We start from the raw sequence: 26,022 nt of genomic DNA, 5'->3' as shown, positions 1-26,022 counted from the left end.
CTCATAGTGACCCTGTGTACAACAGAGTGAGACACCACCGGGTCATGCGCCATCCTCACGATTGCTCTTGTGTTTGAGCCCTTTGCTGTGGTGTCCATCCATCACACGGAGGGCCTTGCTTTTTTTTCACTGTCCCACTACTTTACGAAGCACACTGTCCTTGTCCATGGATGGGTCTCTCCTCACAACATATCCAAAGCATAGGAGACAACATTTCATAATGGCCAGTGCAATTTCTATTCACTGCTGCCTAGGAGATTGACTTTTATGCGTTCCATTTCATTTGTATTTACTTCTAATGTTCCTGCCACAACCATTCCATGTTCCAGTTATTAATGGACTTTTTTTGCTATTCCTTTTCCTTTTCCATTGTGCTCCATTGGCATAAAGGGTCCTAAGTGCTTTGCTTTACTTTGAGGAAGCAGCTCTCCTCCAGCCCCATTTTGAGGCCCTTTGACTCTTAGGTATTTATTCTCTGCTACTCCAGCAGACAATGCCCTGCCACTCTTCCCAAGTGTTTCCCTGAGCAATATCCCTCAGAAGGGAACAGCCTTGTCTGCCCTCCACAACTATTCTCATCTGACAACTCGGCTGAACCCTGTTCACCATGCATGGTCCTGCTTCTTTTTGCAATACAGGTAACATTACTTCCAGCACCACAGCAACATACAAGCCACCAATGTATGACACACTGAGAGACAATTAGTGGTTGCCCGTTTCATTATAAATCCAAGTGTATTATATACACTGAAGTACATGGCTCAACGTATGTGGTTGCTTCGTATTCCCTATGTGCATTTATCTAAAACAATGTTATCCAAATGTACTGTTGGCAGTGACGGAAAGTTCTCGATACGCCACGTGCTCTGTCCAGGAAAGTAGCCAGTCCCCACATATGAGTACTGAACATGTGAACATGACTAGTGAAACAAAGGAACTACATTTTCATGATACCCAATTTTAATGATTGAAGATTTAATAACTACATGTGAATAGTGGCAACAGAGATGAATCATTTACATCGTTAATGAGTACATGCCTGCCCTTCCGTAATAGAGACTCTAGTTCATTTTCCGTCCAATCTCAAGTCCAGCCCTCACTTCTCTCTCTGTGGATTTTGTGCATTGCTATGATGCAGAACAGGTTCCAGCACAGCTTCCAGACTAAATCCAAAGAAAAATGTAGGTCTGATAATCAGCTTCCAAAAAGATTGGTGAAAACCAGGGATGACAGCAGTTCAATACCATTTGTTATGAGGGCCTCGTCCCCTGGGGTTCACAGCCGTGCCTTTCCTTCTGGGGCACAGTGATGTTTATGAGATGGCTTACAAACCAAACTCACTGCAATCAAGGCAATGTCGACTCACAGCTATCCTACAGGACTGAAGTAGAACTGCTCCTGTGGGTCTTGAACTTCAGCCCCGGCAGTTAGCCATCCAATGCATATCCATTTTGCCAACAAGGCTCCTCAGACAAATAGAGTGGCCCGACAGAATATGATGCCCAAAAAAGAAATCATTGTTAACAGATTCCAATGGACAAAACATCAGAATTTTTTTTATTTCTACAATTTGTACCTTAACATATCTATGAAAGGCCCTTGCGTCCTTTCAGCAGAAGACACAGAACTACCTGGTGGTTCATCAAATATACTCCTTCCCTTTTCTGTACATCAGTTCCTCATCTGTAAAACGAACTGACTGACTTTCGTTAAATCATACTTAAAATTCGTTCCATCTGTAGAGAATGGGCAGAAATGTATGTGAATTGCCGAGAAAAGCCTCATTCTGTTCATTCCTGCCTCGCCGTGCGAGTCTCTCCAGCATGTGTTCCTTACCTCTTTGCCTCTCATTCTTGCCTGTCCATAGTTCAAAAGCCTTCTCTTGTCTGAGTGATTTGTCCTTTGAGGTTTGTGCTGTCAGATAGGTTTATTTAGACAGAGTCCAGAGAGCCCCATGTGGTGCTTATGAATTCTAATGAAGAAGACAACGCCAAATGGATTAAGTTTATCTGAAAAAGGAAGTCAAACTGTACTCAAAGATCAGAAGGGAAGATGAACGCTATAAAACAAACTCAGGATAAAGAACCCCTAAGTTTAAACCAAAGAACCCCTAAGTTTAAACCAAATGAACATGGGAAATATGGTGTTCTTTCACAAAGTTAGAAAAATTTGTGTTTCAAAGACTCTTTGAGTACGTAGTCGTTGCAGGCCCCCCAGTGCAGATGTTTGGCGTGCCACCTGGAGTTCTTGAAGAAAAACAAATGTGAAAATTCTCTCTGGTCCCTCTGGCTCCCCTGGTTCCCTGCACCCTGAGAAAGCAATCTATGACACAAGCGCCACCTTTTGGAGGAAATAGCAATAGCTGCAAAGAATTTATAAATTTCACCCACTCCTACCATCTAGTCAATTCTGACTAAGAACGACCCTAAGGCAGAACTGATCCTGTGGCTTTCAGGGTGAGTTTGATTTAGGTTTGATAACCCTTTACAGGAGTCAAAAGCCACATCTGGTGGTTTAGAACTGCTGACCTTGAGATTAGCAGTCCAAATGAGAACCCACTGTGCCCTGGGGCTCCGATAACAAAGGGGAGATACATAGTAATACGTTAAACTTATATCATTTAGACATTCTACGTGAACACAATTGTGTTCTAGATTCGCCCATTATCTGCAGAGTTATCCATAGTTTGTTATTATCTACACAATTGAATCACTTTGTGTAGTCAATAAAACGAAAGTAAATGTGTGTATTTCTGGTATTCTCTGCTTCCAACTTTCAGTGTGTGACAATGTTTCCGCGCCGTGCACTTTAACATTTCACTGGCTCCTTCCTTGGGAATGGACAGCCGATTCCTCCACAGTTTGAAACCACCTGCAGCTTGACTGGAGAAAGATGGAGATTTCCACTCCTGCGAACAGCTACATGCCCAGAAAACCCAAGGGCAGTTCTACCCTGTCCCGGAGGGCACTATGGGTCAGTGGGGACTTGGTGCCAGGGAGTTGTTTAACATTTTCTTCATATTTATAGTGACCAATGAACAAAAAAGATTCTGCAACTCTCACACTACCCCTGGCTGTGTTTACTGAAACTTTTTCAAATGCTTTGGCATCAGGGTTGGTTTCGGGAGTCGAATTTTATATTAAGTCACTTTAAGATAGCTATAATTTGACCGATTCCTTGTGATTTTTTCTTCTCTCTCATATTTCCCCCCAAAAATGATAACTAAAGTTATGGAGATTGGAAAATCTGGTAACTGGCTAATTGTTCCCATGTTTCTCAGGGTTCATTATCTCAATACAATTTATGCGTACAAAAATTAAAGTGGGTATGCTTCAGCATTTAAATTTTAGACCAAATCTCACCTTCTTCCATAAATAAAGTATAAAATGTGCAATGGTATTTTTGTCTGAAATGAAACACGCACTTGAGGGGTTAAGATACTTTTCTGGAAACATTCCTTGAGTGTGGTCAGATGCTTGGCTGTGCACTGAGTAAGCAGTTAACTCCTCGCAGGCCGATGGTGGGGCAGCTCGCTCTTCCCTGGAAGAACCACATTGCAGAAGGCTTTCCTAAAAGTGACAGATGGAAACCTTAGGGGACAGTGCTACTCTGTCACATGGGGTCAATCTGAGTCAGAATCCCCACAGTGGCTTTGTATTGGGTTTGGGTTTAATTCATACCAACTTTGTGTATTTTCGGGAAATGACTGGCCTTTCTACTCCCATACACAGTTACAGTCGGTGGAATCCGCAGGGGGTCGCTATGGGTCAGCATTGACCGGGTGGCAGCAAGTGAGCTGTGGATTATAATTCCTTTCCTGCTCTCTTCCAAATTTGAACAAAATCACTCCCCTCAAATCTATACATGCGAGAACCATGAACGACACAGTATTAGAATAATTCTAACGTGGAACAGTAGAGTCGGAGTTAAAATTCCTCAGCACAGTCTTCTGAGGTTGTCACTCGCAACTCTCTCTTTCCAAAAATCTCAAAATAGCTTACAGTGCCACGTAGCATATGTGGAAAAATAATGAGGCCTTCCAGCGTGCTTTCTGGTGGACAATATCCTTGGCACAGGCCAAAAATCATAAAGCCAGATTTTTTTTTGGTCCACAACGTTATCCAGAGTTTGATTTTTAATACTTTAGCAATCACAACTTGACACAATCATTTGACAACTTGGCATGCTCGGAGCTGACTAATGGGCACTTTCGGGTCTGGATTTTTATGCATTTTTTTCTTTGCAGGACATCCAGCAGAATTTGGGGATCAAACCACTACAATAAATCTACCACCCTGGAACTGACATGAACGCTGACATTTTAAAGGTATCACTTAGAACTTTTTTTACAAAAGTGATTTTGCAACTTTAAACAAAAAAGAAATACAGACGACTTCGGTGGGAATTTAATACGTTGAATGAGCTTTTGGATCCCAGAGGCAACGTGCTAGCATTTTCTTGAATACATCCCTGTATCGTCTATGTTTAGGGGTATGTGAAACCTTTGCGATTTGGCCCCATGCCCATTCCATTTGAGGTTGCCCTCTTGCATTCCTGCTGTACCCAAAACAATCAGCAACCAGAGGCATCTGAAATACACGCTCTCGGATTATGCTTTATGGTCGGTATGAATTAAAGGAATGAGTAGAAAGAAGAAAAGATGAAAACATGTCTAGGGTGTGACTGAGAGGACTTACACTTAGTTGTTGAAGGTGAAGCATAGGCGGGTCATAGAAGGCACTAGTCCATGCCTTTATACCTGTACATGCACCGCTAACAAAGCGCTTATACATACACACAAGCTTTAGGCAGGGCCTTTCAGGGCTGCAAGACTATGAAGGGGAGCTGCGCGGAAATAATAATGAAAATAATTTGCTTATAATAATTTCAAATTTTCACTTTCTCTAGATCATAGCTTAAACTAAATCCATATTTTCTATGATATAGTTTTAATTAAAATTCAGACGTTAGCAAAACATACACATTAAGTAGGACTTTCCACGGAATTTATGTACCCAATTTGTTTCCTGCTTTTATTTCAGCTCCACTTGCACACTGTAGTTACGTTTTAAGTCCTTCAGCCTACAGGCAGGGAAGATACAGCAATGTGCTCCTTAAACTCTGCAGCCACGAAACCTGGTTGGGCTGCTCTGCACTGTTCTGTGGGGCTCTGTGAGCAGGAATCCACTCGATGGAGTGGACTCATCTGTTTCTTGGTCTACATTTGCTTAATTATTGTAATCAACAGTCATGCATATTAGGCCATCTAAAATGTTTCTATTCATTCCATGGCATGAATGGTTAATGCAGCCAGAGTCACTTTGGAAGGGGATAAAAAAGTCTAGCAATCTACTTCTGAGAAACCAGTCATATGAGAGCCTTTGGAAGACAATTCTACTGTGACACCCTGGGAGTCACCATGGGTTTGCATGGACTCAAGGCAACTGGCTTTATATGGATACACATAGTCTGCATACACATGTATATGTGCACGTGTATGCTGTGTAGGCATATAGGTGTGTGTATGTCATTTGTGTTCTTCATATTTTGCCACAATGTATAGGTAGGGCTTGGATTTAGAAACAGACTGATGACCACTATTAAGAAATGTATAGATTTTACGAGCAATAAATAAAGCCACCATAAAGTCAATGCACAAGAATTAAAATCATTTTTACTCTCAAAGGGAAAATATCTAAAATACAGAGATTCTTTCTTGACTCTAATGTTATAAAACTTAAAAAATCGTGTTTTGTTTCTTAAAATGAAACAGTAAGATAACAAGGACATTTAATCAGAGTCAGGAACTGGAGGCATATTTCCCATATCTCCTAGTTAGTGTCTTGGGCAAGTCAATAAGCTTTGGAAACTACAGATTTTTAGCCTCGAAAACAAAACACCAACCCACTTTCTTGAACATGTAGGGTTATTGTGAAAATAATATGTGGCTAAAAGATATACAATCTCTTGGATGCCGTAGCATACGGTGCACTTTTTCCTCAAAAGGTATTTAGTAAAAAATAAAGTGATGCTGAGAACTTTAAGTGCTTATCACTACAGCCACCTTGATACAAATGCTGGATGAGCATGATTGGTACACCACGATTGGTACACTACGGTTAGAATGGAAATAGAGAAACACCGTTTAGAAAGTCTTTAATATTGCTTTTCATAGAACTTCCGCCCTTATACAGATTTCCCCAAAGTGCTTCTTCTAAGAGGTCTCTCTAGGAGACCTCCACCAAACTCCATATTTATATTCATTCCAGCATGCATTTAACTCAAGTAAATCCTCCAAAGAATGCCTCACTTCTAAGATGCAATTTGCCTGAGATTTTTCGATGTCAGCATTTGAATGTGAGAATACTTTTAGGCATTCGTTCATTTGTACATCCACCATTCATCTGTCTGCAATGCTGTGACACACATTGTCATATTTGAATGTGGAGAATAATGCAGGAAAGGCAGAAGCTGAAGAATAGAGGCTCTGAGTACGTGTACTCACCCTGCTGAATATCAGCCTTGGCCAGCTTTCCTCAGTCTTTTCCCACTACCGCAGATGAACTTTTGGGTTAGAAATTTAAAAGGTGATACTCTACCCCATGCCTATATAATATTTCATTGTTTAATAAGTATTGTTAGCTATATTTGCTCTTGATCTCTCAATGAGGATGTTATTCTCCACTCAGGAAGGCTCAGAAGGTGTATATAGTAAGACATGCAGTTGGCCTTAGTGCTATACCACAAAAGTAGATCAATGCTAAAGGCACAGTACCCAAATGTGTACTTGTGACTTTGTGACTCCACGTGCATCAAAATAGAACTGAGCACCGTAGAGTTTTCAATAGTTGATCACCAGGCCTTTCCTCAAAGGTGTCTATGGATGGACTCAAATCTTCAACCTTTAGGTTGACTGGCAGTTATGTTAGTGTTACCTGTTTGCATAACCAATGCACTATATGTGTTTGTACACACACACACATGTATGCATTGAAATCCCCTATGTATGTATGAATCAATTCTATATGTAGATACGCTCACACACACAGGAACATTATGAGGTAGAACCACAAAAATTCACATAGGTTCCAACTCATAGCGAGCTCATGTACAACCTAACAAAACACTGTTTGTCCATGTGTCATCTTCACAACTGTTGCTATATTTTAACCCATTGTTGTAGCCACTGTGCTCATTCATCTAGTGGAGGCCTTTCTCCTTTATGCTGACCCTCTACTTTGGCATGCATGATGATACGATGAGCAAAGTATGTGAGACAACTCTGGGCACTTTGGATCTAAGGGACATTCTGGCTGTCCTTCTGAGACAGATTTGATTATTCTTCTGGCAGCCCATGGTATTAGTCAACATTCTTCAGACACACAATCATTCAAAGGCATCAATTCTTTTTTGGGTCTTCTTTATTCATTGTCTAACTTTTACATGCACTTAAAGCAACTGAGAATACTATGACTTGGGTCAGATGTACCTTATTCCTCTAAGTGATAGCTTTACCCTTTAACTCTGTAAAGAGCTCTCATGCAGCAGATTTGTTCAGTGCAATATGTCTTTTGAATTCTTCGGTGCTTTTTATAAGCATTGATTGTGGATCCATGTCAAATGAAATTATTGTCCATTTCAATCTTTTCTCCATTTTTATGATGTTCTTTAATGATGTGGATGTAAAAACTTTAATTTCCTTTATGTTTAAATATAACTTAGACCAACTTGATCTTGATCGCTGTTTCAAGTATTCTTTGCTTTCACCAATCAAGGTTATGTCAATTGCATATCCAACGTTGTTAATGAGCATTACTACAGTCCTCATGCTACTTTTGTCTTCATATAAGCCTGCTTCTTGGTTTGTTTGGTAATCATACACATTGAGTAAATACAGAGAAAGGATACAACCCTTACGTATACCTTTCCAGCTTTTAAATCACTGGGCAGATCCTTGTTAGAGACAAACAACTGCCTGCATGTTTATTTGTAGGTTTCACATTTAGCTCAATGACCTGTTCTGAAGTTCTAATTCTTATCAACGTTATCTGCAGTATGAACCACACGGTCAACTGCCTTTGCATATGTAATGAAATACAAGTAAAAATCTTTCTGGTATTCTCTCAGCCAAGATCTATCTGTCTGGATATACACATATATGCATGAGTGTGTGTGTTCTACATATATATGCACCTAAGTATGTATATATTTTGGTTATATATAAGAACTATAGATATGAAATGCATATGTATATATATCCTATATGTACATATTTATGGTTCATGTATCTGGTTGGGTCTAAAATGAGCCTGTGGATGACACACTGAGTAGCAAATAGTCCAGGTTTTTTCTAATTGGCAGGAGCCTTAGGACATAGCTGATAGTGTCACTCTTCATTTTAATGTATGTTTTAGCTTTTGCTGCACCATTAGGTGGCAGTTCTCTTTTAATATGCTGACAATCAAAAAGCTAAGAGTGGTCAAGAAAAAGTGTGTGCAGTGAGCTCAATTTGGTTATGCTCGCTCTTTTAAAATTGACCATTAAAGATGTTTAGAACTATTGATTATATTGACTTTGCTTTTATAAGACACAGCTCATCATTTGAAGCATTTGGTAATGACTTTGCTACTAAATTTTCTTTCCAATTTCACTGTAGCTTAAAAAATGTTGAGGTTATCTAGATTAAGGTCAATTAAAAAGTAAGTGGTTCCCAAATCCCTACTTTATGGATTCTGACATAAAGGCATTTTAGTTCTATTCATAATTCTTCCTCTTTCCCTTCACATCCTGTCTCAAACTTAGTGTCTGTTCCTTCCACCAGGATCCCTCACTCTCACCAACCAACTGTCTCTACTTCATTTCAACCACTCTCAGCCACCTGCCTCGCCACTCCCTCATCTCTCTGCCATAAACAGGGCCTGTAAAGCAGTTATTATTGCCTGTAAAGCATTTGAGATTATGCATATTCCCTTTGCATTGTGTGGCCTGGAAGCTCCAGGAAATGGGCTCATATAATTTATATAATTATAATTGTCATGACTCAGAGGACTACAGTATTCGAATATCTCATCAGTAAGAGCAATTGCCCACTACACAGTGCAACACTCTGCATTTTCCTTCTGTCTCACTCTAACCATCCAACCAAGTCTGCTCTTGATCAAAGATTCTAAGGTATCAATTAAGAAATTAAATGTAACTAAGACTCAAGATGAATTACTTAGAAACATTGCAGATAAGGGGATGGAATATATATTGATGAGTAACAGAAAATACATAATGCATCATAGACTCAGTGGGAAGTAATTAAAGATAATCCTAAATATTCAGCCAGTAATTGATTGAATGACAGAGAAGAACTTTCTTTTTAATTGGCCTTTTATAAATGTCAACAATTTACCATTACCAGTGCTTATCTTTAAGCACTACTGTTTTTACAATAATTATCAAAATTTGGAGTACACTTCATAGAAACATTTAACTCCCAATATTAAGTTGCATCTAACTAGAAAAATAACTTAATCAGTATATTAAGTACCATATTATTTGATGGCTTTAAATTACATATCCTTTGTTCAAATACAATCCTTTTCTTTTTTCTGGAAGATCTATAAGTATGTGGTATTCTTAAAATCATATAAAACCTCAGTGAGTGGGCTATTTTATGAATTCAATCTTAACTGGAAAATGTAAATAACTCTGAAACAAAGTATAGTTTGTATGTTCTTCCAGAAACCACAGCAGGGTCTCTCATTAAATACTTATACTTGTTAGAATAACCCAGCACCACCACCTGCTGTTTGAGATAGAAAATTCAATTTAGCATGCTCAATTCACAGTTTGGAAAATTGGAGAAATAAGCCCAGTGCAAGTTATAAGTCACTGTAGAAATAAAGCCCTATTTATAAATTCTGAAGTGTTTAAATAATGGATTTTTGAGCATATGTGCAGATCTTTATATATAACAATTTTACAAAAGAAATAGGATGAACAAAACAATTAAAGCCAAGTTTAGAAATACATGACCACTTTATACTCTGTTGAACCTTAAAGCCACATATTCCTCTCAGCTTGTGCTCTTTTGCATATTTCTCTAAGGGTTTATTTCTGGTAACATATAGATCATGAATGTAATGCAGAAGGAAAGCATGGTCTTCAATTAGGACAAACTAAGAGGTGAATTCCAGTGCTACATTTGCTTGTTTAACTACTGCACAATCAGGCTCAACTGCTAACCAAAGGGTTGGTAATTCTAACCCACCAGTCTCTCCATTTGAGAAAGTTACAGCAATCTGCTTCGGTAAAGATTACAGCCTTGGGAAGCTTATGTGGTGGTTCTACTTTGTTCTGTAAGATCACAGTGATCCAGGATCAAGCAGTACGTTTTATTTTTATTTACTAACTTTATCGAATTAGTTAAACTTATTGAAACCAAGGTTAAGGTTTTTATACTTAGAATATCTGCATGCACCTGTTAAAATTTTATTAGACTTCAAAATAGTATTTGTATTTATTAGACTTCAAAATAGTATTTTTAAAATTCCCAAACATACATTAGTACTAAGTTATTGGTTTCACAATTATACTATTTTAAATGTTTCTTATATATGAAAAAAAATGTTAAACTTCAATCTCTTCTACGTGTCCAAAGCGATGTTTGTTAACTTTTCTCATTCTGCAACATGCTAACATAGGCTCAGTTTTAATTGACGGGATGATTTTTGTTACCATCTTTAGTGTTCCCCGTTTCTGTATCCTTTGGAATTTAGTGAATCACTGCAACTTATACTCTAGATTTAAAAGTTTCAGCAAAGGTCAGATCAAGGACTTATGTGGGAGAGCATGAGATAGTATAGCATGCCATGTGTTTTAATAAGTGTAAGGGGTAGAATTAAAATCCTACACCATATCAATATGGTAGACCATATAAAACCTAAGGCCTTATCTCACTGCCACAGAGTCCAGGCAGACTCCCGGTGACCATAGATCAGGGTAGAACCATCCCTGTGGTCTCCTGGCACTGTGACTTTTTAAGGACGTAGAAAGCTTCATCCTTCTTCCATGGGGATGGGGGGTTTCAACTGTGGACCTTGCTGTTAGCGGCCCAACATGTAATCTGCAAGTCTACAAGACACTAGACATTATAGTTTTTAATAGCCAGGCACCATCTGCTTTCTTCATCACATTTGCTATGTATCCATTTTGTCTTCAGCAATTGTGCTGGGAAGGTATCAAGGAGTGCCAGATTATTAGAACAATGTGTTCTTGAGTTAGGGAAGCCTAAAGTCCATCTGCTATGTTAATACTTAACATATATGTACATTGATCTCTATCCCTTTCATTCTAAATTAATATATTTACATACATACATGCCTGTAGTTATACCTCTATAAAAAGCTTTCGCCTCCTACTTCTTTCCTCTACTTCCTTTAACCTTTCTCCTCCCACTATCATGCTCACCCTCCACTATCATGCTCACCCTCAGATTTATTGCACTTGGTCAAACCCAACCAGGAATTATACACCTTCCTCACCATCAGTTTTAGATTGCTTGTTGTTCCCTTATCCCTGAGTTTGTTGGCTCCCACTCCCCATCCCTGCCCCCTCCTTTTCCATGTCCCCCTGGGACCATTAGTCCTGTTGTTTTCTCCTTGGGATTATTTGTCCTGCCTATCTTATATTGAAATAGAGTGAAAGCAAAAGAAATAAGTTAATTTATTATTTAAAAAGGAAATAAAAATAAAGGAAAGATAGTTTAAGGTATGTCTGCTGACCCTTAGGAGTGTTTTCCACTCGGGTCTTAAGAGGGCCAAGTCCTTTGCCTCAGTCAGAACTCGATTTTCAGGACTCTTCAGAGACTATGTTACTTTGCTCCCCTTACTATTCTATTGCACCGTGCAGTTCATGAGGCAGCACTTTCCACACAGTGTCTCCAGTGCTGTCCCCCATAGTTCTATGAGTCAGTGAGGGAATGTCCTGTCTTGTGATGGGGCCGGTCCTACTGTCCTCTCTGTGCACTGGCTGCTCGGAGGAGGGATGCCGTTGCTGGAGCTTGGTGGGCCACGATGAGTTCCATTATATATATATATTTCCCTCTTTGTCTGTACCCCTGTGGTCAGGACAGACCCGCCAGTGTCCCTGGGCTATAGCTTCAGTGCTCACCTCTGTATTACATTCTTCTGCGAAAGGGGTCAACATAGGGCAGCTTGTGCCCAGCTCAGTTGTCCTCTCTATTAGTTTGCTTCTCTGTGTAGGTATATTGCCCTCAGGGCTTGCTGCTCTGGGATAAGATGTCCATTGTTTCTGACTAAAGGATGTTAGGTCCCCGAATATAATTCTTCTTTGAAATGCACCATAAAAAGCTGAAAAAGTCTAATTTTACTTTAAAAATGTTTATTGTGAATTGGCTGAAGGTTTATAGAGTAGATCATCAGTTTTGCAGTCAATAATCCATGCACATTTTCTCTCATGTTATTCATTGAAATTCCTTTGTACTTTTTGCAGCCATTTCCCCCTCTTCTTTTTTCTCTCTAATGTCTATGTGGATAGGTCAATCTGAGAAAGATATTGTCAGGGGCTGTTAACAGACCTGAGATGTGATCCTGATGTCTCCACCCATAATGGTATACTTCGAAGTTAATGTAGAGTTGTTACTTGATACTTACAAATGTTATCATTGCTGAACTTCTACACTTTCTACTTGATTCTAACACATTCACAATTGCATACAACACACTTGTCCTCACAATCTCTGAGCCCATTGTTGCAGCTATTGTGTCATCCTTTCTGTTGGGGGTCTTCCTTTGTGCCCACAAAGCATCACGTTCTTCCAGTATGAGGCCCAGTCCATATTATGTAAGACAAACTCTCCAAGCCATCTCTCCTTAGGAATGTTCCTCTTGCCACACTTATTCAATCTATATTCTGAGAAAATAATCTGAGAAGCTGAATCATACAGAGAAAACTGTGGGGTCAGGATTGAATGAAGTCTTTTTTAACAACCTGCAATCTTAGGATGATACAACTTCGCTTGCTGAAAGTGAGGAGGGCTTGAAGCACTTGCAAAGATCAGGAGTTCAGCCTTCAGTGTGGATTACAAGTCAATGTAAAGATAACCAAAAGCCCCACAAGTAGACTGGTAGGCAACATGAAAAGCAGGGAAAAGATTGAAGTCCTTAAGGATTTCATCATAGTTGGACCCACAATCATTGTTCATAGGAGCAGCAGTCAAGGTATCAAAGGACAAACTGTATTGGGTAAATATTCATGAGACCCCTCCTTAGAGTATGGAAAAGCAAGGATGTTACTTTAAGGATGAAGGTGCATCTGCCTGATCCAAGGAATGGTATTTTCCACATAAAACTCATGTGTTAGTCTGGATAGCTAGAGAAACAAATTCATGGACATACATATATGTTTAAGAAAGAGGTTTATGTACAAGAGAAGTTGAATATTGAGAAAATATGCCAGTCCAGTCCAGATCAAGTTCATAAGTCCAATTTAGCCCATATGTCTGATACCAATCTATAAAGTCCTCTTCAGAATCATGAAACACATGTGATGACGCCGAATGCAAGAAGATCATGAGCCAGTGGGCGGGACATCTTGTAGATCCAGTGGTGTTGTAAGCATCTCAGAGCTGGCAGGAGTCTCCATATGGCTTCTCCAAGTCCAGGCTTCTGGCTGCATCAGGATAGGCCCATATGGCTTCTCCTCAGGAATGCCTCACAGGGAGTCAGCCTTATCATTAATGCATCTCCAAAGGAGGGAGCAGTGAGACTCTCCTGCCTCCAAGGAAGACAAACCAGATTTCTCAGAATTCTCAGGAGAAAGCTATGCCCGTATGGAGGCCTCATTAGCTATGATCCTATTGACAGACTAGACTCTACTCCTCCCCTCTTAATCCTCTCAAGCCCCCAAATGACTCCAGATTCTATAACTAACACACCACATATGCTTATTAAAAATGTCCATTGGTTATGGAAGACCAAAGAAGAATCAATGTATTTGAATTGTAATGATGGCAACAAATATTAACGACACCACAGACTACTAAAAGAGCCAACGAATCTGCCTTCGAGTAAACACAGCCAGAATGCTAGTTGGAGGCTGATGGCGAGACTTCATCTCATTTAGTTCTGAGATGATGTTAAGAGAAATCAATCCCATGAGAAAGACATAATAAAATGGAAGGGTTTGGTAAAGTAGAGGGGCAGTAAAAAAAAAAAAAGTTCCTCAACGATATGGCTTGACACAGTGCCTGCAACAATGGACTCAACATGGGAACAATTGTTCTTACCATGCAGGACCAGGAATTATTTCATTCTGTTGTTCATCAGGCCACAATGACTGAAAACTGAACCCTTAGCAGCTTAAACAACAACAAGGAACTGGCTGTACTTCTCCCAAGACAGATTTAATAATTCTCTAGCATTTCGAGGTATACTTAATATTCTTCACTGTGTTAGTCTGGGTTGACTAGAGGAAACATTCATAGACACTCGTGTGTATAAGAAAGAGCTTTACATAAAAGAGCAATTGTATTTTGAGGAAACATCCCCGTTCAGTCCAGATCAAGTCTGTAAGTCCGATATTCTCCCATACATCCTATACTAGTCCATAAATTCCACTTTGGATTCACAATGTATATGCAATTATGTTGAGTGCAGAAAACTCACAGGCCAATGGGTAGAGGGTCTTGTGGATAGAGTGGCAGTGGAAACATTTCAATGCTAGCAAGGATCTCCATGGGTCTCCTCCAGCTCTCTGAGTATCTCAAAAGCAGGAAAGGGAAGGTAGAGTGAGTGTGTCCAGGCTCCAGGGAGGAAGGCAGGAGTTTCCAGAATCCTCAGGAGAGGCCATGCCCACATAGAGTCATCATTGGCTATGACCTGATTGACAGACAAGGCTCCACCCCTTCACTCCAGTTGACAGGAGATTATGTAACTGCCACATTCACTAATACTATAATCCAATATGCCCCTTCTTTGGTCTTCCTTTTTCAAAAATGGCTATTACTGTAACATACACAGGAGATTGCCAGAACTTAAAGAGATATTCAGAAGAGGAAGTGGAATGAAGGATATGATATCATTGTTGATGTTAGATGAATGTTAACTAAAAGCAGAAAATATATGAGAAATATTTTCCTGTGTGTTACTGAATTAAACTGTATGGATCACAACAAATTATGAATGATACTGTGAGGAATAAAAATTCCAGACCACTTTATTCACATAGAACTTGTACATAGAACAGAAGGCATTCAAACAAAAGGAGATTTTGTGTGGTTTTAAATTGGAAAGATTTTGTGATTTTAAATTGGAAAGATTGTATCATTGTATTAATATTTATTCAATTTTTATGCTGAGAAAATAATTCACTAAAATGAAATACATGAAGAAGAACACAGCATTAGGATTAGAGGAAAACCCAATAACAACCTGTGATATGCACATGATACAGTCTTGTTTTCTGAAAGGTAAGACAGTTGAAAAACTTGATGAAGGTCAAAGAATACAACATTCTGTATGGATTATACATCAATGTAAAGAAAACAAAAATCCTTACAAATGAATAGATAAAAAGATAATAATAAAATGGAAAAATATGCTAAAGTTGTCAAGGATTTCATTTTATTTGGATCAACCACCAATGTCTATGGTAGCAACAGTGAAGAAATCTAGTAACATATTTCATTCACCAAAGCTGCAAAAGACCTCTTAAAACATTTGAATATATATAATATGGATATATTTTATCTTTTAAGACAGGGAACCTTATAATTCTTTTTAGTCACAAAAAGAATTTGAGAAGCAGAAGAGAAGTTCCAAAAAGAGGATTGGGGAAGCTATGCTAATAAATCTCTATCCAGAGATAAAACAATAAAAAGAATTAGTTATAATTATCCTGCTGTGTTTTCATGAACACCCGTCCCATAAAGGGTTTCCTATGTATGGCATTACAATAACAAACACCTGGTTCAGTGTACGTTGTGAAGCTGCAAGGACTTAAGAACTCATAAAACATTGATGATTCCTAAGCCAAATAATAAAGTAATTTTGTCATCTCTAGAAATGGACAAATAATCTACATGATATCTCCAAGCTGTTGCTTACAAATCCACTGTAAGGATATTGCTCAGCCAACATTAAGGTAGAGAGGCATGTGATACAAACATATTTTAAGAGAATTTAGTTTCATAAACATCCATGGAATATTTATAGAACTGCCTCAACATATTCACATTAATGATACTACTAATGCATGGTCTTCATGTGAACTTGGCACTTAGCATTCAACATTGGAAAGAGAATGTTTATATCAGCTCAATGTAGCAGATACACTAAGATTATTGCATCACATGGTCTACCTATAAAATGAAGCATAAAGTTATTTCAAAATTATCCTTAAGTAAATTAATTCTATTTTATTTCAGTATTCTAAATTAAAACATAAAGCAAAACTAGAGTCACATTGTTTTCTCATTTTGTCAGATGCAAAGTTATACTTTTCCTTATAAAAAGTAGATATTTTGAATTCTGCAGACCCAAGCAAGCTCTCTGCCTTATTACTGTAGATAGTGCAGGTTAACAAGCATCACATGGACCCCCAAAAAGGGAGATATTCTTTTCATATTATAAAATATTTCTATCACTATAAATGATAGTGTCAATTCCTACAATATCATTATTATTACAAAAGGCAAAAAACAAAACAAAACACTGAGGCTGGAAGCATCATAGATTCTTCAGAGGTTTCCAGCACGTATGTGGCTGAGGGCACAGAAACTTGAACTTTTCTCCAAGATATTTCACACAATTGGAATGAGCTTTTCGCAGGATTATAAATACAAAAAAAATATGTCATTTTGTTTTCTTTGTGTTTTAGCAGAGATTAAACATAGGTTATTTGTCCATATTGTCATCATTGCTTTCATCTTTAAATGACGATGTAGTGCAAATATTTTTTATGCTGCTGCTATTCCTGCTGTCATTATCATTTCCCTTGCCAACCATTTATTCATATGTTATCTTTTTATTATTAACACATTAAGATCACTATATATATTTTAATATATATCCTCTCCATTTCACTCAATTTTTCATTAAGCTGGGGAAGTTTTCCTCCAAGAATTCTCTCACTATTGTTGCAGATGACTTCTTTGTTGTGTCTTCCTCCAGTAAACCAATAAATTCTAATGTTGTTCCACTTCATAGCATCAGACATAGCTCTATGGTTTTCTTCAGCTTCTCTGATGATCTTATTAGATTTTTTTTCACGTTAGTTAATGTCTGCTTTTAACATCCAGGTCACTGATGCAGTTCTCGGATACCTCCAATTGATTCTCAAGATCTGTGTTTCTGCTATTGGTTTTTGTTATCTCCTCCCTAGCTCCTGTGTTTTTCCCTTTGGTGTATGGCCTTTATCTCCTCTATCATTTCATTCTTTTTCTGTATTATTTCCCTCATATCCTGTATGACTCCAAGCAGCATTCTGAAAATTTCTTTCTGTGACAACTCAATGTCTGCTTCTTCTATGTATGTTGTTATATCCGGGACATCTTCTGCCATTGCATTTTGTTTCTCCTGTTTTTTTCATTGAGGTTGTTGGGGCTGATGGCTGTTTGCATTGCATTGTTTTAGAGGAGCCAGGTACCATTTTCCAGGGAGTTGAAGAGCACTAGTTCTCTCTGGGAGACTTGTAGAAATGCTTCTTCAAACCACCTACAGCTAATTTTACTATAGGATTAACCTACCACTTTGTCCTCCTGTGTCTTCCCTATCAGGGGAGTGTCCCAGAAGACTGATGGGTTGCCTGCTTTGGTGTTGCAGAGGTTGGGCAGAGGGTCCTGCCATGGAATGCTGATCAGTGTTGGCTGAGCTGCTTTATGCCCGGAGGTACACAGGCAGGAATTTCCCAGTGAGAAGTTGGGCAGAGTATCTCCTGGAGGGAAAGCAGGACTTTCCCTCACCTTGGGCTAGCTCACAGGGTGGAGCTCACCTAACTGAGTGTGGTGCAGGAGTAAATGCCCTTGGCTAAGAGGAATGGTCTGGAGGTCAGCAGTGGAGTGTGAGAGAACAGGAAAGAAACAAAGAAGAGAAAAAAATAAGACTGTAAAAGTTTAGACTGTGCAGGAATATAGGGAAGAGAGGGAAACAAAAGCAATATGTAGCTGAGTTCCACTCCCCTGCCCTTGGAACTGCAAGGGTTTAGTCCCTGCCCGGAGGCAGAGGTGGCAAGCCACATCTGAGCAGAGAAAAAGCCCCTGCACAGCCCTCAAAGACCGTGGGGGGACAGAGAGCAGAGATATAAACAATAGCAACAATGTAGCTGAACCCCATTCCTGCCCTTGGAGCTGTGAGGGTTTAGTCCCCCCCTGAGGCTGCCGTGACAAGGTGTGGCTGTGCTGAGAAAAAGCCCCTGCTCAGACCTCCAGGGATGCAGGGGAAGAGAGAGCAGAAATGTAAACAGAAGCAACAATGTAGCTGAACCCGGAACCCTGCCCATGGAACTGCAAGGATCCAGTCCCTGCCCTGAAGTAGGTGGTGGGAAACTGTGGCTGTGTTGAGACCAAGTCCTCCTATGGGCTCCAAATGGTCCCAGATCTGGCAAAGACAATGGTAGGGCCAAGGTCAAGCCCCAGCCGGCTTCTACTGAGGTAAGCCAAAAGCCCCCAGCCCCTCAAAATTCCATGGGTCTGTTCCTACTTATCTTTATGATGCTCTTGTGTTCCAGCAGTGTTGAATTTCCCTCTAAGCAACTCTCCTGGGCTGGATTCTGCACCGTCCCTCTGGTATGGTTCACTCCGTCACCATCTTCCTGGAAATCTCCTTTTACTCAATTTTTAGTGTACCAACCACTCATCTCTCATGTCTTATTAGACTCTTTTCAGATCTTCAGAACATTTTTGGGACAAATTATATTTCAAACCTTCAATATATTGTTTGGATAACGTAAATAATTTCCAAACCTTCAGCTTATTAATACATCACTGAATAAATATAATTCATGAAAGTCCTATTCATCTGTCAGTTTTCATACTCTGGTGGCTGGTGTGTTGCTATGATGCTGGAAGCACCGCAATGGGTTTTTCAAGCATTGTTAAGACCATCGATAGCAGAGAGCTTCCAGCTGAACTTTCACACTCACACAAGGAAGAGCAAGCATCAATTTCTGGGGGAAAGGCCACTGGAAACCTTATGAACAGCAGTGTAGCCGTGGAAACAATGACAGAAAATGAGCTCCTCATATCGGAAGATATTCACATATGACTAGGTAGGAGCTGCCCCCTCAAAGTAGAGTCCCTTAATTAGGAAATAGAACATCGCTTTTGGATCTTTCATTTCCTAATAAGGCATGGCTCAAAATCAAAAGATCTATTCATTAATAAATGCTGCAAACATCTATTAATAATCAAAACATGGATGCATGAATTTAGGAAAATAACTTGTCAAAAGTAAATGTAGCAGATAAAAATAGATAGCCTATGCATTGCTCTTATATATAAAGTTATTTCATATATATATATATATATATCCATGGATTTGTTTCTCTAGTCTATGCAACTAACACATTATGGTACCAGGAGTGGGGTACTAGAGAAACAAATCGTGAAGAAGGAGAGTAGATGCTTATTCGAGCTCTGCCTCGTGGTAGTTTTTTTTCCCTTTGATTAGCCTGAGGTTAGATATGTCCATGCAGTTTAATGGGTTGTCTTCTGGAAAGAAGTTGGGAAGTTAACGTTTTGATTCTTTTCCTTGGCTCTAGTCTTTGGTTATTCCTGTGTGAAATGATGACAATGAATGTGATTAATGAATATTTTGAGCTCAGGGGGTAAAAATCACCCCTTGAATTTCTCAGAGCTGTTTAGTGAAATGGCTAATAGAAAGCCTGGCTCTGGCTGGATGCTGTCAGAGGCTGAACCCCATATTTTGTATAAATACAATAGTTTAGATAAGGATTAAGATGAGCTAGATAAGGATGGAACTTGACTATTTTAAGAATTGAGTTTCGTATCTGATTCTACTTTGTTTATTCTGATTTCTTCTGCTTATTATTGTTCAAATAAGAATTGATAGAAATGATTATTAGGAAGTATGAAAATAGAGAGCTTGTCAGCCCAATTGCTTTGAGTCATTAAAATTTGAATCTTTAAATGGGTTAGGACATGACTGCAAAGAAAACTCTGAAAAGATAAGCCCTACCCAGGACTTTGGGATACTCAAGATATTTGCATTCGGAGAGACCTGCTTAGAGGATTGTTGACAGATTGAAGAAAAAGATGAATTCTTTGGATTTTTGAAGTTTGAGCTGGTAGTTTTTGTCAGAAGCTGGAAAATATCTGGAGCCATGAAGAAAACTCCTCTCTAGGACTGAATGTTAAAATGATCCTGTAGCAGCCTGAAATGCTTGCTAGGTGACCACTGTTTCCACTTGTGAGTGGAAGTGATAGAAGCACAGCAGTAAAAAGATGACTTAAGTCTGGCCACTGATACCCATGGACCTGGTTAACAGGGACTAGAGAAGATGAGAGTGGACTGACTGGTCTGAAGTTCATGACCTAGCCCAAGGGATCTAGGATTATTGAGAATTTGTGATGGGTCCATGGTCTAAAGGAAAGGTGACCAATGGGCACCCTGGTGAGGATAAGTGGGGCAGCACACATTGAGTTGACCAGAACCCAACCAGATGAAGAGAAAAATTTTTGAGCCTGTGAACTGGTGCATGTTGCTGCTGACTTTATGGATAGCCTGTCCTGATTTGACTTTCCTTATGGATGCAGACTTGCAGGTGCCAAATGGAATAAAGATCCTTCACATCAAAGAATAGGATTGTCTCCTCAGAGCACTGGGTTGATGTAAGTGGGCAGTATAGAAACTGGATACCCAAAATGGAGTGGAGAAAGGAATGAAGTGGTTGGCTTACAAACTTTCATAGGTAGAGAAATATATCCATAGGATTATAGGATTAAGGTGTCGGTGTTACTTAACTGTAATTGTTAGGCATAGAATATTATTGTGTTGTTCACTTATAGAATGTTATGTTTAAATGTGGCTTTGGCACATATTGAATTGTATGCATTTTAGTTTTTATTGTTAGGCACAGATATGATTTTATTATTATTTGTTTAAAAATTATATATGGCTAAAGGGTTGTGTGAAAGTGTCACATTGACAAGGGGTGATCTCTGGTAGTTACATAATCTGTTGTCAATTGTGAACGGGTGGAGGTTAGCCTGTCGTTCAGGTTACAGCTTGATCAGCTCATTTGGAGGCACTAAGGAGATAAATAGCTTGCTGGAGGTGAGACACATGTAGATTCCCTGTGAGACATGCTTGCTGACAAGACACATGGAGCTAAACAGCCAGAGGAGCCACGGGGAGACTCCTCCTGGAGCACTAAGATGCAGACACTGTCACTGGATCTACTAGAATTTCCACCCACTGGCCCCTGATCTTCCTGTATTTAGCATTATTTCATGTGTTTTGTGAGTCTGAAGAGGATTTATAGATTGGTATTGGACAGATGGGCTAATTTCAGACTTACGGACTTGATCTGGACTGGGCAGGTATGTTTTTTCAATATTCAATTGCTCTTGCATATAAAGTCCTTCTTAGACACATATGAATCTCCCTGATTTGTTTCTCCAATCTACCCAGAATAACACAACATTTAGAGACTATTATATGGGAAATATGGCAAACGAGCTTTTTCACCCTTCACCTTATTTCCTTTAGGTATGGACTATAAGTTTTTTAGAGAGTTGAACTTACCTAAACACACTACATTTGAAAATACAGGCAATGATTAGGCAAGTTACTTTTAAACACCCCTGACTTTTCTGTTTCAAAACCTGCAGCAAATGAGTAGATGTAAATTTATTGGAAATCTACTATGCTCATTTTAAATAAAATTACATTTATTATTCAAACCAGGCTCTTATATAATATTCACCACCCCCTGGTGAGAAGATCATAGTTTGGATTTGCTACTTTGCCAAATTTACCCTACAAACAAGCAGCAGCGCCAAGGTGCGTCCTTAAGTCTATGTGATAGTGAAGTAAATGGTCTTTCTCCTAAATTCTATTAGCTCACCATTTGCAAAGCTGAAGTGGAACATTTTGTATTTCAGAAGGCTGGTCATTAATATTGGGATGTCTATGAATAAGAGAAATCAAAAGAATGCATGATGCTATGAAAAGAACATGAGTATGTTTCCATGTACACACTTTCAAGTACATTGTGTGCACATTGTTGACTTGTCTAAGAAGATGGGAAAATGGGCTGAGGGAAGTCTGCCCAGAGTAAAGCATGGCTGTAGGACAGGAGAAGACGAATCAGGGGTGGGATAACTGTCTACAATTTAATTTATCCTCCAATCCTTCCTGTTTTTAGATCTCTGCATTTCTAATATTCATTGGGTGGCTGTTTGTATGCTTTGCCCTTCCCATTGATAACATTCCTTTACCTCAATGACAATTCAGCAAAACCCAGTGTCTTAATTTTTTATGTGGGGCCTTCATGGTCACAGGATGAAATATGGTTGACTGAAACCTCAAGTAGCTTTAATAACATAGGAAGAAATGGGATGCAGATGCCTACATTCATACCAAAATGAGAATTTCTTTCTATGGACACAGAGTGGACACTGAATGTGAGTGAGACCAACTCTTCATACCTCTACTCTAGTGAAACATAACAGAAAAGGCAGGGATCCTACAGTTCTAGTTCTCTTTGTCTTGTACATTCCACACCTTGGACTTCTGCTGCATCTGGGTCTGTAGCACAGGCCACCTCGCTCTGAATGACAAAGAAATCCAGGCCCATGTGCTTGCATCTGTGACCATTGTGTCCTATGCATTAATTGTTTGCTGGCTTAATAGTAAATCACGTCTCTTCTCTGTCATCCTAGTCTCCAATGTTTGGACTCCGACCGGCTTGGCATGCTGACCTCCTTTAGGAAGATTATTCTAAAAGCTAAGAATTAATGCAAATTATTTTGTAATTATTAGGGTTCTATAATGTATCTTAGTTTTCCCAACACCTTCATGAGAGAGGAGATAGATATATTTTTTATTTTCCAAGTTGTAGAAACTGAGTCTCAGAGCTATTACATAATTTTTATAATTCCTCATTGGTTAATCTGGGTCTTGAATTTATATCTTCTCATTCATAGACTATCTCACATACCATACTTCATTACTAAGGCAGATTAAGGAATGACACAGAAAACATGCAGATACTATTTTAAAATAAAGACTGTCCCCATTATTGTCAAATTTGCTGAAAAATAAAAACTGTTTAAAAAATTTTTATAGTCAAGATGTCACGTTGATTACTTTGGTGTACCGAATTCAAGACATCCCGATATCCAGAAACACTTCACATGCATGCACAACCTAGACAATGAAAAGGAATATGGCCACTTGAATTAGGGTGTTGGTGACAATATTGGGCATACCATGGGCAGCCACAAGAATGCAGTTCCAAATTTGGACAAGCAAATATATGTAGAAATATGGCTAGAATACTCCTTAGAAACAAGGATGGTAAACTATTTTCCTATTTACTTTAGGCACAATGGGTGGAGCAACCAAGTTCTGGAAAAGGATATCGTGATTGGTAAGATAGAGGCCAGCAGCCAGGAAGAGACACACCCTGTGATGGAGGAATACAGAGGCTCTCCAATGAGTTCACGCACAGCACCCACTCTGAGTACAGCACCAGACCAGACACTGTTAGTTCTACTATACAGTAAATCACTGGCTGGGAGCAACCTGATGGCACTAGGGGTTTCCATAAACTTCAAAATAAACACAAAAGGAGTTATATCTGGCTGAAGAAGAAAAATCACAGAAATTTTCCTGTTCAGCTTTTGAAATGCAAGTAGCAAGAGAACTGTTTTGGAAGAGATTCTGAATACGAGATTACAAGGCTAAATTAATCTAATTAGCAAAGTGCGAAGAAAACATCCAGAAATAAAGCCATATGCCATGTAATAATTTGTAGGTAAACAAAACCTACCTCAATATTTATAAAGAAAAAAATCATATTTGTATATCAATTGGTACCAAAACATTCACGATATTTCCTCATAAACGAGGTTTTTAGTTTAAGCTGACCTCTGAGTAAGGTAAGTCAATGGCCTGTTATATAGTCAAAGCTTAGACAATATTGATTGCATGGATGAGTGGATGAAGAGAATTATTTCTGCAGACAAAGTTGAGAAGGGAATAGAATTTGCTTCTCCCAAATATAGATCTTTTTAGGTATCATCCAATAATTAATTCTGAAATATCTTATTTCCTTTCAAATTTCTCTCTTCTCTAGTCCTCCATCTCCCCTTTTCATTCCCCGTCCCCTCCTCTCTTTCTTTAGAGAACATGGGTCTGTAAATGTTACCTAGTGCCGTACACATGAGGAAGTAGCCACTGGGAGTTTTACGGCTCAAGATACAATGGAATGTGGTTGGGAGAAAAAGATAAAACATGAAACCTGTTGTAATAATAGGTGCTCCTACTCTTCCCTATATGCCTGCAACTTTGTCTGTATTAACTCATTTACTTCCCACAACAGTGGAATGTATATGTTCCTATCCACAATTATTTATTTATTTAGTGTGTGTCTGTGTGTGTGTGTGTGTGTATGAGAGAGAGAGAGAGAGAGAGAGAGAGAGAGAGAGAGAGAGAGAGAGAGAGAGATGCCATTTAGAAAAAGGCAGGAGAGTTGACATTCTAATTATGTCTTTCTGAATTCAATGCTCTCTGCTGTTCTCCTTGAACTTAGAACACAGGTGTGCTATGATTCAACTTCTTGATTTTCAGATGAGGATAAAAGGTAATCGATCCAGTAAACTTACTTGAGAACATGTGAACATGAAAGTACATCAACAGGGAATGACTGAAGTTTCAGCTGGGTTCTGTAGAGGACATAAATGAGGGACATCAGTGCTGAAAGGACAGAACACAAAAAATATATTTACCTGTGTTTCATTGACTATTAAAAGACATTCAACTGTATGGATCATAAATTATTGATAAGCATGCAAAAAATGAGAATTCCAGCACATTTAGTTGGCTCATGCAGAATCTACACAGACCAAGATTTAGTTGTTCAAATAGCATGAGAAGATATTGTGTGGTTTAAGATCAGGAAACATTGTCAGGGTTGTTTCCTTTCCCTAAATGCACTCAATTTGTATGATGAGCAAATAATCTTAGAAGATGGACTATGTGAACCAGAATGTGGCAAGACAATTGGAGATGGATCATTAATAGCCTGTGATATACAGTTGATACAATCTTGCTTGCTAAAAGTAAGGATGATTTAAAGATAAAGATCAAAGGCTATAGTTGTCAGAAAGATTTACAGCTCAACATACACAAAATAAAAAGTAACATAATGATAAATGAAGAAGGAAGAAGAATCAATGTCCTTGGATTAAGTTTTGGGCAAGAATACTAAAGATACCACGAACTGTCAGTAAAATGAAGACATCTAGCCAGAATGCTCCATAGAAACAAGAATGGCAAGACTCTGTCTTATGCACTTTGCACATATCATAAGTACCCGAAGAAGGACCTCATTCTTAGTAAAACAGAGGGTGAGTGCAATAGAGAAAAACACTCGGATTGTCACAGCAGCTGCAAAGATGAGCTTCACACATGGTGAGCTTGGTGAGGATGGCTCAAGACTAGGGTTTCTATGAGTCAGAACCCATTTGATGGCAAGTAACAACAACCTGGTCATTATAGTGTTTACACTAGGCTGCTGTCTGCAAATTCAGCAGTTTGAAACCACCAGCTGCTCCACAGGAGGAAGATGAGGCTTTCTACTCCCGTTTAGAGTTACAGAAACTCACAGGGGAAGTCCCATGTTGTCCTACAGGGTCACTGTGCATTGGCATCAACTCAACAGCAAGCAGTTTTTCGTTTTGGTGACAGTAGTGAAAAGTGATATGACAGGTGCCTGAACATTACAAAGTGGATTTGGCTCTGGGTGCTTTTCCCACACCAGGAACCT

The 26,022-nt window shown here is 39.0% G+C and overlaps 1 long non-coding RNA gene across 1 annotated transcript; it reads left to right on the top strand.

Moving 5' to 3' along the window:
• The first annotated feature begins 2,402 nt into the window (after positions 1–2,402).
• Positions 2,403–24,280, top strand: LOC142450774 (uncharacterized). Its single transcript, XR_012784958.1, has 3 exons — positions 2,403–2,456; positions 4,247–4,327; positions 23,576–24,280. It is a non-coding gene; the product is annotated as an uncharacterized LOC142450774 (long non-coding RNA).
• The last annotated feature ends 1,742 nt before the right edge of the window (positions 24,281–26,022 follow it).

Source organism: Tenrec ecaudatus, chromosome 6, assembly GCF_050624435.1.
Source record: "Tenrec ecaudatus isolate mTenEca1 chromosome 6, mTenEca1.hap1, whole genome shotgun sequence".
NCBI lineage: Eukaryota > Metazoa > Chordata > Mammalia > Afrosoricida > Tenrecidae > Tenrec > Tenrec ecaudatus.
This window is presented reverse-complemented; position numbering and strand designations above follow the sequence as displayed.